At 50.9% G+C, this 16,758-nt stretch overlaps 1 protein-coding gene across 1 annotated transcript in view; it reads left to right on the forward strand.

Annotated features, from left to right (window-relative positions):
* LOC121278118 (dynein heavy chain 8, axonemal-like) overlaps positions 1-16,758 on the forward strand; it is a 2,067,071-nt gene that overhangs the window by 1,670,221 nt on the left and 380,092 nt on the right. The gene's annotated exons all lie outside the window — the stretch shown is intronic.

Raw genomic sequence — 16,758 nt, forward strand, 5'->3', positions numbered from 1 at the left:
AAATATAACCCCACTATTTAAAAAAAGGAGGGAGAGAAAAAACAGAATTACAGACCAGTTAGCCTAACACCAGAGTCTATTATAAAAGATATGGCAACAGAACACTTGGAAAGCGTTAACAGGATTAGACAAAGTCAGCATGGGTTCATGAAAGGGAAATCATGCTTACTAATCTACTGGAGTTTTTTAAGGATGTAACTAGTAGAATAGATAAGGGAGAATCAGTGGTATATTTGGATTTCAAGAATGCTTTTGATAAGGTTCCACATAAGAGGCCTGTGGGCAAAATTAAAGCACATGGGATTGGGGGTAATGTACCATCATGGATTGAGAATTGGTTAAAAGGCCGGAAACAGAGAGTGGGAATAAATGGGTCTTTTTCCAGGTGGCAGGCGGTGACTAGTGGTGTACCATAAGGATCAGTGCTTGGACCCCAGTTATTCACAATATATATATATAAATGACTTGGATGAGGGAACCAAATGCAATATTTCCAAGTTTGCTGATGACACAAAACTAGGTGGGATTGTGAGTGCTGAGGAGGATGCAAGGAGGCTTCAGGGAGATTTAGACAAGTTGTGTGTGTGGGCAAACACATGGCAGATGCATTATAACATGGATAAATGTGAAGTTATACACTTTGGTGTGAAAAACGGAAAGGCAAAGTATTATTTAAATGGTGATATATTGCAGAATGTGGATGTACAAAGGGATCTAGGTGTCTTTGTACACCAGTCAATGAAAGTAAATAGGCAGGTGCAGCAAGCAATTAGGAAGGCAAATGGTATGTTGGCCTTCATTGCAAGAGGATTGGGTTCAGAAGTAGAGATGTCTTACTGCAGTTATTCAGGGCCTTGGTGAGGCCACACCTGGAGTATTGCATGCAGTTTTGGTCTCCTTGCCTAAGAAAAGATATACTTGCTATAGGGGGAGTGCAGCAAATGTTCACTAGGCTGATACTGGGGTAACAAGACTGTCGTTTGAGGAGAGATTGGTTTGACTGGGCCTGTATTCACTAGAGTTTAGAAAAATGAGAGGAGATCTGATTGAAATGTATAAAATTCTAACACTGCTAGACAAACTAGATGCAGGGAGGATGTTTCCCCTGGTTGGAGAGTTAGAACCAGGGGCCACAGTCTCAGGATATGGGGCAGGCCATTTAGGACTGAGATGAGGAAAATTCCTTCACTCAGAGGGTGGTCATGCTGTGGAATTCTGTACCACAGAAGGCTGTGGAGGCCAGGTCATTGAGTATATTCAAGAAAAAAATTGATAAATTTTTGGTTATTAGGGGCATCAAGAGGTATGGAAAGAAAGCAGGAATATGGCATTGAGATAGAGGATCAGCTATGATCATATTAAATGGTGGAGCAGGCACAAAGGGCTGAATGGCCTAGTCCTGCTTCTAGTTTCTATGTTTCTATGTGCCTATAGTGTGGGAAAATGTGAGGTTGACAACTTGGGCATTGTCAACCTGTGCTTGTGGTTCACCAATCTTATTAACAACACTCCATGCATTCACATACATACACACTAGCCCTGATTTAGGCTTTATTACTTTCTCACTTATTCTGACCCCATCTAATGATTTACTATTGCCAATTCTAATTCTGTCAAATTCTCCAAGTATTCTATTTACCTTGGTACTACTCTCTCATATATCCTCCTTATGAGTTAATACTTCTCTACTTCCCACTGCCAGTTCCTCTCCTTCCCCATCAGATTCCCAACTCCACTGCCAACCTAGTTTAAACCCTCCCCAACAGCAAACCTCCCTGCAAAGACATTAGTCCCAATCCTGTTAAGGTGTAACCCATCCTTCTTGTACAGGTCCCACCTGCCCCAGAACTGGTCCCAATGCCTCAGAAATCTAAAGCTACCCTCCTACTCCACTTCTCCAGCCATGTGTTGAACTGCACAATCTTCCTATTCTTATGCTCACTAGCACATGGCACTGGGAATAATCCTGATATTACTGCTCTTGAGGTCCTGATTTTAATTCCTTTCCTAACTCCCTAAAATCTGTTTTCTGGGCCTCATCCCTTTTCCTCCTTATGTCATTGGTCCTAAGGTGGACCACGACCTCTGGCCTGTCCACTCTCCCCCAAAAGAATGCCTTGCAGCCACTCTGACATCCTTGACCCTGGCATCAGAAAGGTAACATACCATCCTAGTTTCATGTCTATAGCCACAGAAATGCCTGTCTTATCCCATAACTATGGAATCCTCTACTACTATAGCACTTACACTCTTCCTCCTGCCCTCCTGTGCAACTGAGCCACCTGTGGTGCCATGGGCTTGGCTCTTGCTACAATCCTCTGAGGAACCATCTCGCTCACCAGTATCCAAAATAGAAAATGGTTTGAGAATGAGATAGCCTCAGGGGAATTCCTACACTACCTGCCTGTTTCTCTTAGATACTCCAGCAGTCACCCTTTCCCTCTCTGCCTGTACACTTCTTAGCTGCAGTGTGACCACCTCTCTTAATGTGCCATCCACGTAATCCTCAACCTTGTAGATGCATCACAATGACATCAGGTACAGCTCACATTCTGCAACCTGGAGCTCAAGTTTCTGTACCTGGTATCACCTCCTGCAAATGTAGTCATCGAGGACACTTTGTGCCTGCATGACTTCCCACATTCTGCAGTATGCACATTCCACATGGCTGAGCTCCACTGACATTAAATTTTATATAAGGTGTTTACTACAGTAAGATATATTAACTCATCAATTATGTCCTCTGTGCCAAGTCCAGAAAGGTCTATACTTACCAACCAATCAACTTGCCACAATCCTGTGACTCTCTCTCTCTCTGAACTCCTGCTACTTTATGGGTTCTCATGTTGTTTAGTTAACTTAATTTATTTACTTTCTCAATTAACTTAGAACAATTCCTATGTATACCACACCTTTCCCCCATGCACCAAATTCCCATGTGAATCTAATTCACTACTCTTTGGGTCTCCATCTCACTCCAGCATTGTCTCCTGCCTCCTCACACAACCCTTACTGATCATGTGGTTTGAAGAGCTTGTCTCTTTTATACACTATCTGATGTGTCACTAGCTAGTTTAGCTTCTTGCCACAGTAATTAACACTGATGAACCAACTGCTTTCAGTTTATTGACAGTTAACTGCCACTACCAGGAACTCCCTGTTTAACAAATTAGTGCTTGGCCTAAATAGCCAAGCGGTTATGATACTGGGTTTGTAACCCCAAGATCAAGAGTTCAAATCTCACAATGGCAAACTATGAAACAATGTAACTTCATCTGAATAGGAACAGATGGAAACGTGTTTGTACTTGAAAGAGTTACATCTAAAAAAACCGTGGCTATGTTCACTGCCGGATGTCCCTGGAGAGGGAGCACGCGGTGTCTGCTGGCACTCTCGAGGCCTTCCGTGCTCGGTGGGCACCGCGGGGACTGGGGTGTTTTGTTGACCCCTTTAATCACATTTTGATTTAAAGTTTGTAAGTTTCCTTTAAACTTTGTTCTTGGTTTTACAACTGACCTGAATTAGGGGCTGTGCCTGATTTATCCCAATTTTGTTAATTTGGTTTTCATTTAAAAGATTATCAAGAGTTCAAATCTCACAATGGCAAACTATGAAACAATGTAACTTCATCTGAAACAGATGGAAACGGGATTGTACTCGAAAGAGTTACAAAGAGCTTTATCCCCAGACTTTGTCACCAGAATCCAGAAATTGTTAGTCGACTTCTTCTGGGACAAAAGATTGCACTGGGTCGTTGCTGAAGTTCTGAGTCTCCCGCTTAGGGAGGGTGGTCAGGCGCTAGTGTGCCTACGCACACAGGTGGCGACTTTCTGCCTTCAGACCCTGCAGCGATACCTCTACGTCGAGCCTCCTCCTAGATGGTGTGCCCTGACGACATATTTCTTCCGTCAGGTGCATGGCCTGAATTATGGCGTGCAGCTCCTGTTTATAGAACAGAGGGGCCTCGGTGGCTCCTTGCAGGCGTTGCCCGTCTTTTACCAGGACCTGATCAAAGTCTGGAAAGTGGTCGCCTCGCGACGCAGCTCTCCCCCGTCAGGAGTAGCAGCTATCGTCAGAGAGCCGCTGCTCAGGAATCCGCCCCTCCGTCCTTTTCAGTGGTTGGCGGAGAGGAGGGCTGTGGCCACAGGGGTGACCAGGATCAGGGACGTGCTGGGTGGCGGAGGACTGGGCTGGATGCTCCCGCAGGAGTTGGCGCGACACGCGTCTGTGAGTGTCCAGGTCGCAGCCGATGCCATCCAAGACCTGAGAACAGTCGTGCTCGGACCCGACGTTATTTTGGGTCTTGAGGTGGCCCAGGTGCGCGCTGGTCTTCCGTCTGAACGTTCCCCCCAAGCCCCGAACCCTCCCTCGGGTGCTGGTGCCCCGCAATATGAGCCGCCTCAGGGACATGCCCTCCGTGCCTTTTGGCACGGCAAAGAGGGGCTTTTTGTACGGACTGCTGCTGCACACCTTCCATTTTCTCGCCCTTGTCCATCGCCCGGACAGGCCCTGGCGTGCCTTGTTGCTGTCCGGCGGCGGAGGCCCCTGATGGGAGGCCCTCTACGGAGGTGTCCTCCCCCTTTCTATCGGGGACCTGGGTTGGAGGGTGTTGCATGCAGCAGTCCCCTATAATAAGAGGATGCATAGGTTCACGGACTCTCAGGACACATGCCCTTTTTGCGGTCTTGTGGAGTCCGTGGACCATGTATACATAGGGTGTTGTAGGCTGCACTCCCTTTTTAGTTACTTGAAAAACCTTTTATTGATGTTTTGTTTGCACTTCAGCCCCACGCTCCTGATCTATGGGCACCGGTGCGGAAGGGGGTCGGGAAGGAGGAGAACCTCCTCGTGAACCTGCTCCTGGGCCTGGCCAAGTTGGCCATTGACAGGTCCAGGCAGCGGGCGATCGACAGGGGAGTCCCACCCGATTGTTTGTCCCTCTTCCGCGGCTACGTTCGCTGTCGGATGTCCCTGGAGAGGGAGCACGCGGTGTCTGCTGGCACTCTCGAGGCCTTCCGTGCTCGGTGGGCACCGCGGGGACTGGGGTGTTTTGTTGACCCCTTTAATCACATTTTGATTTAAAGTTTGTAAGTTTCCTTTAAACTTTGTCCTTGGTTTTACAGCTGACCTGAATTCGGGGCTGTGCCTGATTTATCCCAATTTTGTTGATTTGGTTTTCATTTAAAAGATTATCAAGAGTTCATCTTCTTAACGATCTCGTTGAAGCAATTGTGAATTCAGTTTGTTGCTTGACACTGAGGAGAGAAGGTGTGTGTTGTTGGTGCTCCTCAGTGTTTCTGTGTCTGATACTACTGCTGCTTTGGGGTTGTTGCTTCTGCTGCTGTTGCTGCCTTGCCCCTGTTTGAGCCAAGGGAGAGAGAGGGAGAGAGGAACAACTGCTGCTGCTGCTTTGGGGTTGTTGCTTCTGCTGCTGTTGCTGCTTCTGCTGCTGCTCCTCCAGTGCTGCTGCTGCTGCCTTGCCCCTGTGGTGCCAAAGGAGAGAGAGGGAGAGAAGAGAACAGTTGCTGCTGTTGCTACAGGACAGAAAGGCCAGGAGGCCAGGACTGAGTTGAAAAACAACATCCTAGGTGGGTGTCTGAACTGTGTATTTTTGTTTAAGGTGGGGGCAATTAAGGACTGTGTTTTGTAGCGGGAGGCAAGAAGACTGCCAGAGGGGTTGGGGAAGGAAGAGAGGGAGGGTGAGTGTGTGTGCTGAAACCATCTTTCTGCCGCCCCTCCCCCAACCCAGCCCTTTTCCCCGGTAAGGCCAGCAGTAGCTGGTGAAGACATCGCCTCCCCCTGCCTGAAGAACATCAGGCCCCCACCCACCGTCCATCCACCATCGAGGACACCCACCTGGACACTTACCTCTTTCCCTAAGGCCAATTCACCATCGCCTGTGGCCGGGCCCTCGAGGGCTAATGTGGCGGCGGTTTTGTCACCGGTGGCAGGGCCTCAAAAAAAGAAAACCTATGCGGGGGTGGCTGCTTCTGCGGCTCCAGCTGCTCCCACTGCCCTGTCGCCATTCCGCTTCCTTACCAGGGCCCTTGGGGTAAAGAGCTATGCTCACCCTGAGATGACTATTGAGGCCTGCGTAAAGGCTATGGCTGGGGTCATCGGCCCCTCAGCCATTGTCGCGGCCTCTAAAATGTATGGGAGGGCCATATTCTTCTTGAGGTCCGAGCGGGCGGTGCACCTCACCCTGCAAAAAGGACTCACTGTGGGTGGGACTTCTCTGGCGGTGGATCCCCTTGAGGCCACCGCCCAGAGAATTATTATTTCGAACGTCCCACCTATTCTATCCAGTGAGCTCCTCCTCCCCCACCTTAATAAACTGGGGGAGGTCAGGTCGGCCTCAAAAACTCGGCCCTCCGCCATGTGTACTCCTTCCGGCGCCAGGTATTTGTCCGCTTGGCCCAGGAGGAGTGCCTGGAGGGGGCCTTTCCTATCAATTTTGAGGGGACCGCCTATCGGGTCTTCTGGACCGCGGAGGGTGTGCGGTGCCATGCTTGTAAGGAGGCGGGGCACGTGAGGAAGAACTGCCCCGCCTCCAAGGCCACGAGCCCCACCCAAACGGCCGCGGCTGGCACTGCCCCTCCTCCCCCCGCCACCATTCCATCTCCCTCCCCGCAAGGGGAAGCGACGCCGGCAGCCACTGCCATCTCGGCTGCCGGTGAGGCGGGGGGAGAGCCCCCGCACCGTAAGAAGGCACGGAGGAAGACCCACAACCTGGAGGCGGCCCCTGAAACACCCCAAACCCCCCAAACACCTGCAAGCACCGGCTCGGGGGTAAAAACATCATCCGGCCCCAGCGTCGTGTCCGCGAGTGCTCCCGGGCCCGTGGGCGCTAAGGCGCCGAGTGCTGGGCCCGGCGTCTTCCCTGCGCGTGCTCCCGGGGCCGGCGGGGAAAAGACGCAGGACCCCGAGCCGGTTATAGAGAAACCCAAACCCCAGAGGGTGGAGTATCCGGGAAGGCTGGACAAGGAGGAGGGGGCCTCGGAGATGGAGGTCTCCCTAACCCCCAGGCTGACCCGGAAGAGACGTCACGCTTCGGAGGAGGAAGTGGGCGACGCCCAAACTGAAGAAGTTTGGTGTGTCCCTTCCCCCGATGAAGAGGTGGTGGCGTCTCCACCAAGTAAAACCTCGCCCTGTCCTCTGGGGGAACCCAAAACCCCTGCACCTACTCCCACCACTGTTCCCCCCGTCAACCTGCTGCAGTCCCCTGAACAGGGCCCCTCGGGGGTCACTGAGGGCACCTCCCTTGAGGTGGTGCCCGACTCAGGAACCCTCGATACCCCCGAGGTACCTTCTGGCTCGTCGGGGGACTGTAGCTTTCAAAATTTTAAAAATGTTAACGGGTCATTGGGTGGCGGTGAGAAGGAAGGCCTTCCCGCTCCCTCCCAAACCTTAGCACCGGGCGTCCTAGTTTTAGGTCAGGAGCTTGTCCTGAGCTCCCCGGACGACCCGGTGCCGGGAGGAGAGCGGGCATCAGAACTGCCGCTGCCCTCTGACCCAAAACCTTTAGAGGAGACCAGAGAGGACCCCTCTGGCCTTGATCCTGGGGGTGGGATCGAGGTACAGGTGGAGCCAGCTGGCAGCTCCGAATCAGCCCCCGTACTCAATGCGGGGGAGGGGTCGGAAGCTGGAGGCGACGACCTGGAGGAGGACGGGGTGTCCGTGGTGAGCGCTGGAGATTACGCTGAGTCACTCTCAAGCGAGGTGGTGGATCCCCTGGTGCCCTCCACTGACTCCCCGCTCATCCCCCCAAGGGAACTCCGGGACTTTTTGGCGCGTCATCGCGGTCGCCGAGACAGGGTTCAGTTGGCCTTGGACCGGTGGCATTCATTTCCGCTGGTGTTCTGGTCCACTCGCGAGGGTCTCTAAGTTCCCGAGTTGGATAGGAACGTGCGGCGGAGGGTCCAAACGTTTCTCGCTGGGCTCCTGAAGGAGAGGAAGGACTAAAAAATCCTCTTCTTTTTAATTACTTAAGGTGAAGGTTTGATGTACCTTTGACAATGAAGACGACTATAGCCAGCCTCAACATCCGCGGCAGCAGGGGCGCACAGCGCAGGTTCCAGAACTTCTCGGTCCTCAGGGACGGGAAGTATGCATTGTGCTTCCTGCAAGAAACCCATACCGTTCCGGGAGACGAAGCCACGTGGCTCCTGGAGTGGCGAGGGGGGGTCTACATGAGTCACCTAGCCTCCAATTCGGATGGGGTGGCTATCTTGTTGGCCCCGCATTTTCAGCCGGAGATCTTGGGGGTCAAGGAGCCGGTGCTAGGCCGGTTGCTGCACCTGACTGTGCGTCTAGGGGGGGCGGTGCTTCACTTTGTGAATGTGTACGATCCCCTGGGCACACAGCAGCAAGCGAGCTTCTTTGAAGAAGTGTCCACTCATCTCGGCTCCATCGACGCTGGCGAGTGCATCGTCCTCGGGGGGGATTTTAATTGCACCCTCGGGGTCCGGGACCGTCACGGTACCCCGCACTGCACGCGAGGTGTGAGTAAGTTGCGGGACCTGGTCAGGTCCTTCGACCTAGTGGACGTCTGGCGAAATCTCCATCCTGACTCCAGCGTGTTCACCTTTGTGTCACCTGGAGTCGGAGCGTCCAGACTCGACCGCCTTTACGTTTCAAAGGCGTACGTGTCCTGCGTTCCGGCTGCTTCTATACAGCAGGTTCCGTGCACGGACCACCGTCTGGTGTGGGCGGAGCTCACTTCGTTCTGCGCTCGGACGGGGTCCGCTTACTGGTATTTTAACAACCTGTTGTTGGAGGACCAGCGGTTCCTGGACTCGTTCCGTCGCTTCTGGGCTGGCTGGAGAAGGAAGCGGGGAGGCTTCCCCTCCTTGAGGCTATGGTGGGACGTGGGCAAGACTCACGTCCGAGTTTTCTGTCAAGAGTACGCGAAGGGGTCGACAAAGAGATGCAAATCCAGGGTTGAGGAGTTGGAGAAGGAGGTGCTCAACCTGGAGGCACGTCTCCGTCAGCCTGATGCGGACCCGGCCCTGCGGTCGGTGTACGATGAGAAGAAGGGCGCGCTGCGGGACCTGCAACTGGTCGGGTCTCGGGGCGCGTTCGTGAGGTCGCGGATCCGGTTCCTCAAGGAGATGGACCGCGGCTCCCCCTTCTTCTACTCGCTGGAAAAAAGGCACGGGGTCCGTCAGCAGCTCTTTACGCTGCTGGCCGACGACGGATCCCTTGCCTCAGATCCGGAGGGCATCAGGGCCATCGCCCGAGATTACTACACTGCCCTGTTCTCTCCGGATCCGTCCAGCGAGGACACTTGCAGAGTTTTGTGGGAGGACCTGCCGCAGGTCGGCCCGGAGTGCACCGGAAAGCTTGACTCCCCTATAAGTCTGGGGGAGCTGACCGGCGCACTCGACGGTCTTTCTAGGGGCAAATCCCCGGGACTAGACGGGCTGACCGTGGAGTTCTTCAGGGCGTTCTGGGACGTCTTGGGGAGCGACTTCGCGGGGGTCCTGGGGGAGAGCGTTGCTACCGGGGAGATGCCCCTTTCCTGGCGCAGGGCCGTGATTGCCCTACTGCTGAAGAAGGGGGATCTCCGCCTTCTTAACTGGCGCCCGGTCTCCCTCTTCAGCACGGACTACAAAATCTTCGCCCGAGCCATGTCTTCGCGGCTCGGCACCGTGCTGGACCACATGATCCACCCTGACCAGTCCTACACCATCCCGGACCGAATCATTTATGATAACATCCATCTGGTCCGGGACATCATTCACCATTCCCAGAGGGCTGGTCTGTTGAGCGCCTTCCTGTCTCTCGATCAGGAGAAGGCGTTCGACAGGGTGGATCACGAATACTTACTCGGAACTCTGCGAGCTTTCGGGTTCGGGACGCATTTTGTCACCCGGATCCGACTTCTGTACACCGCCGCGGAGTGTCTAGTGAAGGTTAACGGGTCCCTGATGGCGCCCCTTCGCTTTGGGAGAGGGGTACGTCAGGGCTGCCCCCTGTCTGGCCAGTTGTATTCTATTTGCGTGGAGCCTTTGCTGCGCCTCTTGCGGAGGAGGTTGTCGGGATTGGTTCTGCGCGGGCCGGGCATCGGGGTGGTCCTTTCGGCTTACGCCGATGAAGTGCTCCTTATGTTTAGTGACCTGGCTGACCTGCGGAGGATGCGTGAGTGCCAGGAGGTCTACTCTGCCACTTCTTCTGCCAGGATCAACTGGGATAAATGTTCTGGACTCCTGGTCGGTCAGTGGCAGATGGATCCCCTACCCGAGGAGCTCAGGCCTTTCACCTGGAGCAGGACCAGCCTGCTCTACCTGGGGGTCCATCTCTGCCCCGCTGAGAAATCCTGGCCGGCAAACTGGCAGGAACTGGAGACGAAAGTCACCGCTCGCCTGCGGCGCTGGACAGGACTGCTCCGAGTGCTATCTTACCGAGGTCGAGTTCTGATCATAAACCAGCTGATCGCCGCCATGTTGTAGTATCGGCTGGTCACTTTGACCCCTCCCCCGGACTTTGTCACAAGAATCCAGAGATTGTTAGTCGACTTCTTCTGGGACAAAAGATTGCACTGGGTCACTGCCGAGGTTCTGAGTCTCCCGCTTAGGGAGGGTGGTCAGGCACTAGTGTGCCTACGCACACAGGTGGCGACTTTCCACCTTCAGACCCTGCAGTGATACCTCTACGTCGAGCCTCCTCCTAGATGGTGTGCCCTGACGACGTATTTCTTCCGTCAGGTGCACGGCCTGAATTCTGATGTGCAGCTCCTGTTTATAGAACAGAGGGGCCTCGGTGGCTCCTTGCAGGCGTTGCCTGTCTTTTACCAGGACCTGATCAAAGTCTGGAAAGTGGTCGCCTCGCGACGCAGCTCTCCCCCGTCAGGAGTAGCGGCTATCGTCAGAGAGCCGCTGCTCAGGAATCCACCCCTCCGTCCTTTTCAGTGGTTGGCGGAGAGGAGGGCTGTGGCCGCAGGGGTGACCAGGATCGGGGACGTGCTGGTTGGTGGAGGACTGGGCTGGATGCTCCCGCAGGAGTTGGCGCGACACGCGTCTGTGAGTGTCCAGGTCACAGCCGATGCCATCCAAGACCTGAGAACGGTTGTGCTCGGACCCGACGTTATTTTGGGTCTTGAGGTGGCCCAGGTGCGCGGTGGTCTTCCTTCTGAACGTTCCCCTGTTCGGACAGAATTCCACATTGGCCCCAAGCCCCGAACCCTCCCTCGGGTGCTGGTGCCCCGCAATATGAGCCGCCTCGGGGACATGCCCTCCGTGCCTTTTGGCACGGCAAAGAGGGGCTTTTTGAATGGACTGCTGCTGCACACCTTCCATTTTCTCGCCCTTGTCCATCGCCCGGACACGCCCTGGCGTGCCTTGTTGCCGTCCGGCGGCGGAGGCCCCCGATGGGAGGCCCTCTACGGAGGTGTCCTCCCTCTTTCTATCGGGGACCTGGGTTGGAGGGTGTTGCATGCAGCAGTCCCCTATAATAAGAGGATGCATAGGTTCACGGACTCTCAGGACACGTGCCCTTTTTGCGGTTCTGTGGAGTCCGTGGACCATGTATACATAGGGTGTTGTAGGCTGCACTCCCTTTTTACTTACTTGAAAAACCTTTTATTGATGTTTTGTTTGCACTTCAGCCCCACGCTCCTGATCTATGGCCACCCGGTGCGGAAGGGTGTCGGGAAGGAGGAGGACCTCCTCGTGAACCTGCTCCTGGGCCTGGCCAAGTTGGCCATTAACAGGTCCAGGCAGCGGGCGATCGACGGGGGAGTCCCGCCCGATTGTTTGTCCCTCTTCCGCGGCTACGTTCGCTGCCGGATGTCCCTGGAGAGGGAGCACGCGGTGTCTGCTGGCACTCTCGAGGCCTTCCGTGCTCGGTGGGCACCGCGGGGACTGGGGTGTTTTGTTGACCCCTTTAATCACATTTTGATTTAAAGTTTGTAAGTTTCCTTTAAACTTTGTTCTTGGTTTTACAGCTGACCTGAATTAGGGGCTGTGCCTGATTTATCCCAATTTTGTTGATTTGGTTTTCATTTAAAAGATTATCAAGAGTTCAAATCTCACAATGGCAAACTATGAAACAATGTAACTTCATCTGAAACAGATGGAAACGGGTTTGTACTCGAAAGAATTACAAGAGTTTAACAAATTAGTCCAACTTACTTGCAGGTTATTAGTTCTATGTCAGTGATTGATTCTTAATCTATGTTTAAGCCTGAAAAGGATTTACCAAAACTTACTGTGTGAACCTAATTCACTACTCACTCAGTCTCTGTCTCACTCAGGTGTAGTTGCCTGTCTCCTCACACACCTCTTACTGAGGGGTAAGAGGGTGGAGAAAAGAAAAACAAAAGGGAGGTCTGTGATAAAGTGAAACACAGGAGATATTAAATGACAAGTAAAGAAACAAGAGTTGTGACTAGTCTAGGTATGAGTCATAGTCATAGGATCTTAGGGCTGATTTAGGTCACATTGACAGGGGTGGGGGATGGGGATGGAGGTGTGTGAGCAAAGAAAAATACCAGCACCAGACGGTTTGCTGGTTCCCCATCAGCTTTCCCACCACCGGCAACCCCAAGATTCTGCCCAATCCATTGATTACTGCAACTGAGCTTGTTAAGGAGTTCATTAAGAGTTCATTGGTGGGGATGTAAGGGCTATTCACTGGGTCAGGGGAAGTCCATGTGCATGGACTGGGGAGCCAGTCATGGGTGGGCCATATGAAAGGGAGAAAGACTCAGAAGGAGAATCAAACATTGGCACACTGGTACCATCGAGTCAGAGTATGGTGTAGGGAGAGTGGTCATTAGGTTTTCAAGCAGTGGAGGGGCTCATCACCCTCTTGGCATCATGGGGTCATCAACAGAGGGGCAAGGCTTCCATACATGAGTGGGAGGCCACCTAAGCATGAAGATTGTGACAGTTGATAATGGGAGCATAGTTCTCAGATTTTGGATCCAGCTGCAATGAAGAGCAATATCCTCCACAAGAAAGGCAGAGCCTAGGTAATCAGGAGGGCAGAGAACAGGGTCAAGGGGCACGAAGGCAATGAAGACCCTAACCTTAATATGGGCTGTACCATCACCAAAGACAGAACTACCTTGGCATGTTGAAGAACCAGTGCCGCAGCAGACAATATCTCTCCAGGCGCATAATTACAGAGCTTTGTGTCCTCATCACATCTTGTAGCACTGCTCACCATGCAACCATCAAAGTCATTGTAGCCTTAAAGTTATTTGCTTCCGGCTCCTTCCAGGATCAACAGCAGAACTTGGTGAGGTCTCACAAATGGCTGCACACCACTACATCTATATCACCATTCCTTCAATGTTGCTGGGTCAAAATCCAGAAACTCCTTTCCTATTATCAATGTGAGTGTGACTTAAGATAATTGGAATTGGTGTTGTTCACATGGCCCTGCTGCCACCTTCTAGATAGTAGAGGTCGTAGGTTTAGAAGGTGCTGTTGAAGGAGGCTTGGCGAGTTGCTGCAGTGCTTCTTGTAGACTGTATGCACTGCTACCAAGGTGTTCCACTGGTGGAGAGAGTGAATGTTTAAGGTGGTGAATGGGGTGCCGATCAAGCAGGCTACTTTGTCCTGGATAATTTCAAGTTTCCTGTGTGTTATTGGAGCAATACTCAATCAGGCAAGTTGAGCATGTTCCATCACACTTCTGACTTGTGCCTTGTAGATGGTGGACAGGCTTTGGAGAGACATGAGTTAGTTACTCACCGCAGAATTCCAGCACTGACAAATTCTTGCAGCCACAAGCTGGTCCCATTCAGTTTCTCATCAATGGGAGCCCCAGGATTTTGATAATGGGGAATTAAGCAATGGTAATGCCATTGAATATCAATTAGGGAATGTTAGTTTCTCTCTTGTTGGACAAGGTCTTTGCCTGGCACTGTGTGGCACAAATCTGGTCTAGCTACATATGGACACAGGCTTTTTAGTATCTGAGATGTTATGAATAGCACTGAACATTGTGTAATCATCAGTGAACTTTTCCACTTCTGACCCACATGGAAAGGAAGTCATTGATGAAGCAACTGAAGATTATTGGGTCCAGGACACCACCCTAAGGAACTCCTGCCGTGATGTCATGGGACTGAGATGAATGGGTTCCAACAACAACAACCATATTCTTCCTTTGTATTATGTCTGATTCCAACCAGTGGAGAGAGTACCCTTAATTCCCATTGACTCCAGTTTTGCTAGGGTTCCTTGATTCCACACTTGCTCAAATGCTACCTTGATGTCAAGGGCAGTCACTCTCACTTCTGGAGTTCAGCTCTTCTGTCTATGTTTCAATCGTGGCTGTAATGAGGCTTTTTTGGAGCTGAATGGCCTAGGCAGAACATAAATTGAGCATCAGTAAACAGAAGTGCCACTTCATAGCATTAGTAATGACATCTGCAATCAATTTGCTGTTGACTAAGAATAGACTAATATGGTGGTAACTGCCCAGATTGGATTTGCCTTGCTTTTTTTGTGGACAGTACTTACTTGAGCAATTTCCCCCATTGTCAGATAGGTGCCAGGATTTTAGCTGTACTGGAACAGATTGGTTAGGGGAACAGCATGTTCTGGAGGACAAATCTTCAGTACTACTGCCAGAATGTTGGTGGGGCCCATAGCCTTTGCAGTATTTAGTGCCTTCAGATGCTCCTTGATATCACAGGAAGTGATATTGGCTGAGTTGGCCAAAAACAGGCATCTGTGATGTGGGGGACCTCAGGAAAAGGTCGAGATGGATCATCAACTTGGCACCTCTGGCTGAAGATGTTTGCAAATGATTCAGCCTTGTCTTTTGCACTGACATGCTGGGCTCTCATATCATTGAGGATGGAGATATTTTTCAAGCTTCCTCCTCCAATTAGTTGTTTAATTGTCCACTGCCATTCACAACTAGATGTGGCAGGACTGCAGAACTTTGATCTGATCTGTCAGTTGTGGGATTGCTTAGCGCTATTGTTATGATCCCAGCTAATGTTACCCCTGGACAAGCCTGATCACAGAGTGGAACCTGGCTTGATAGATCCTAAATTTTATTTGTTAGTTTAGATATGTGGAGAGTAGCTACTGAACAGAGTCAGTTGATGAACTTTTAACAAAAGAATAAAATATTTATTGAACAAGAAACGTTTAACTCTATTACAATCCTCCTTCACCCACAACTATACCTTTATTGATATATACATATTTGTAAGGATAACACAAGTTACATAATCTATTTTATACTCTAATATTCACAGTAATACACAGTCCATGTAAACCAATTGTTGACCTGCAGTCAGACACAACACACTCTGAAACCAAGTGACAAATGCCACCCAACACAGATGCTTTGGATCTCTCAACTCCCCCCAGACGCTTGTCACACTGTGAGCCAAACAATCTCACTGAACTCTGTGTTTCACACGAGGGTTTCCAATCTCCACTCTCCAAGAACCCGCCTTGGAATCATCTCCCAGATCATTACTTTCTCTCAGACACTTTCCACAAGGGTTCACCTCCAAGGTTTCAAGTTCTCCTTTCGATGTTCTTCTTCCCTGGGTCGCCACACACATTCAAGCTTTCTTCCACGCACTCTTTCTCACTAACTCAGCTGTAAACAATACACCACTGCTTCACATGCTCATAACAAACCTTCAGATGTCTTGTTGCACTCTCTGACGTCCCACAAGCTGTTCTTGCTTTAAATCTGCTTCCTGCAGCATTCAGCTCTTTAAACTTGAAGCTTGGAGCCTTTCTCCCTGCTCCTTAATTTTAATTTCACTTAACAGGACCTTTTCCAGGTTCTTGTCCTTGCTTTGACTAGAAGGACTTCTTGGGACTTACTCCTGTTCCACTCCCCTGCATTTAGGAACTTTCTTCTTTAGCTTGGGACTTGCTATCTGTCCCTTTGCTCCAGTCTCTCTCTGGCAGCTATTCCAGCCAACTTTGGTTTGGAACTGGCTGTCTGAATCTTCTAGGCTGATTCTACCTGGCAGCTGCTCCCAGCTGACCTCAAAACTGCTGTTTCTTTCATTTTTCAGTGTGTGTGTGGGTGGGGCCTGCCTTGCTAGACCCCTGATGCTAGGCAATAGCACAATTTTTTCCACTCTTGTGTTTGCTTAATTTCACTTCAGGAGTCGCAAAACTCATTAAAAATGTAGACATCTTTTAAAGTGAAACTAAAACTCAAATTTTCCTTTTCTAAACACACAGACACAGAAATACAAATCAAACTTAAACATTAAAACTAAAACTCCTTCCTAACACCCGCAAATACAAATATAACTTACTTGACCTATCTCTATTTCTTAACACTATCTATCCCTTGCTGCTTCTTCTGTTTGGCAAGTAGTCCTGTGTTGTAGCTTCACCAGGTTGACTGATTCTGCTCCTGCTATGCTCTCCTGCACTCTTCCTTGAACCAGGGTTGATCCCTTGGCATGATGCTAATGGTAGAGTGAGGTATATGCTGGGCCATGAGGTTACAGATTGTGTTTGAATACAATTCTGCTGTTGCTGATGGCCCACAGCACTTCATGGATGTCCAGTTTTAAGCTGCTAGATCTGTTCGAAATCTATCTCATTTTACATGGTGTTAGTGCCCCACCATATGGTGGAGAGTATAATCAACGTGAAGGTGGGATTTCATCTTCACAAGGGCTGTACAGTGGCCATTTCTACCAATACTGTCATGGACAGAAGCATCTGCAACAGGTAGATTGATGAGGACTAGATCTAGAAGGTTTTTCCATCTTGTTTTATTTCCCTCACAACTTGCCACAGGCTCAGTCTG

The sequence above is a fragment of the Carcharodon carcharias genome, chromosome 5 (genome assembly GCF_017639515.1).
Source record: "Carcharodon carcharias isolate sCarCar2 chromosome 5, sCarCar2.pri, whole genome shotgun sequence".
NCBI lineage: Eukaryota > Metazoa > Chordata > Chondrichthyes > Lamniformes > Lamnidae > Carcharodon > Carcharodon carcharias.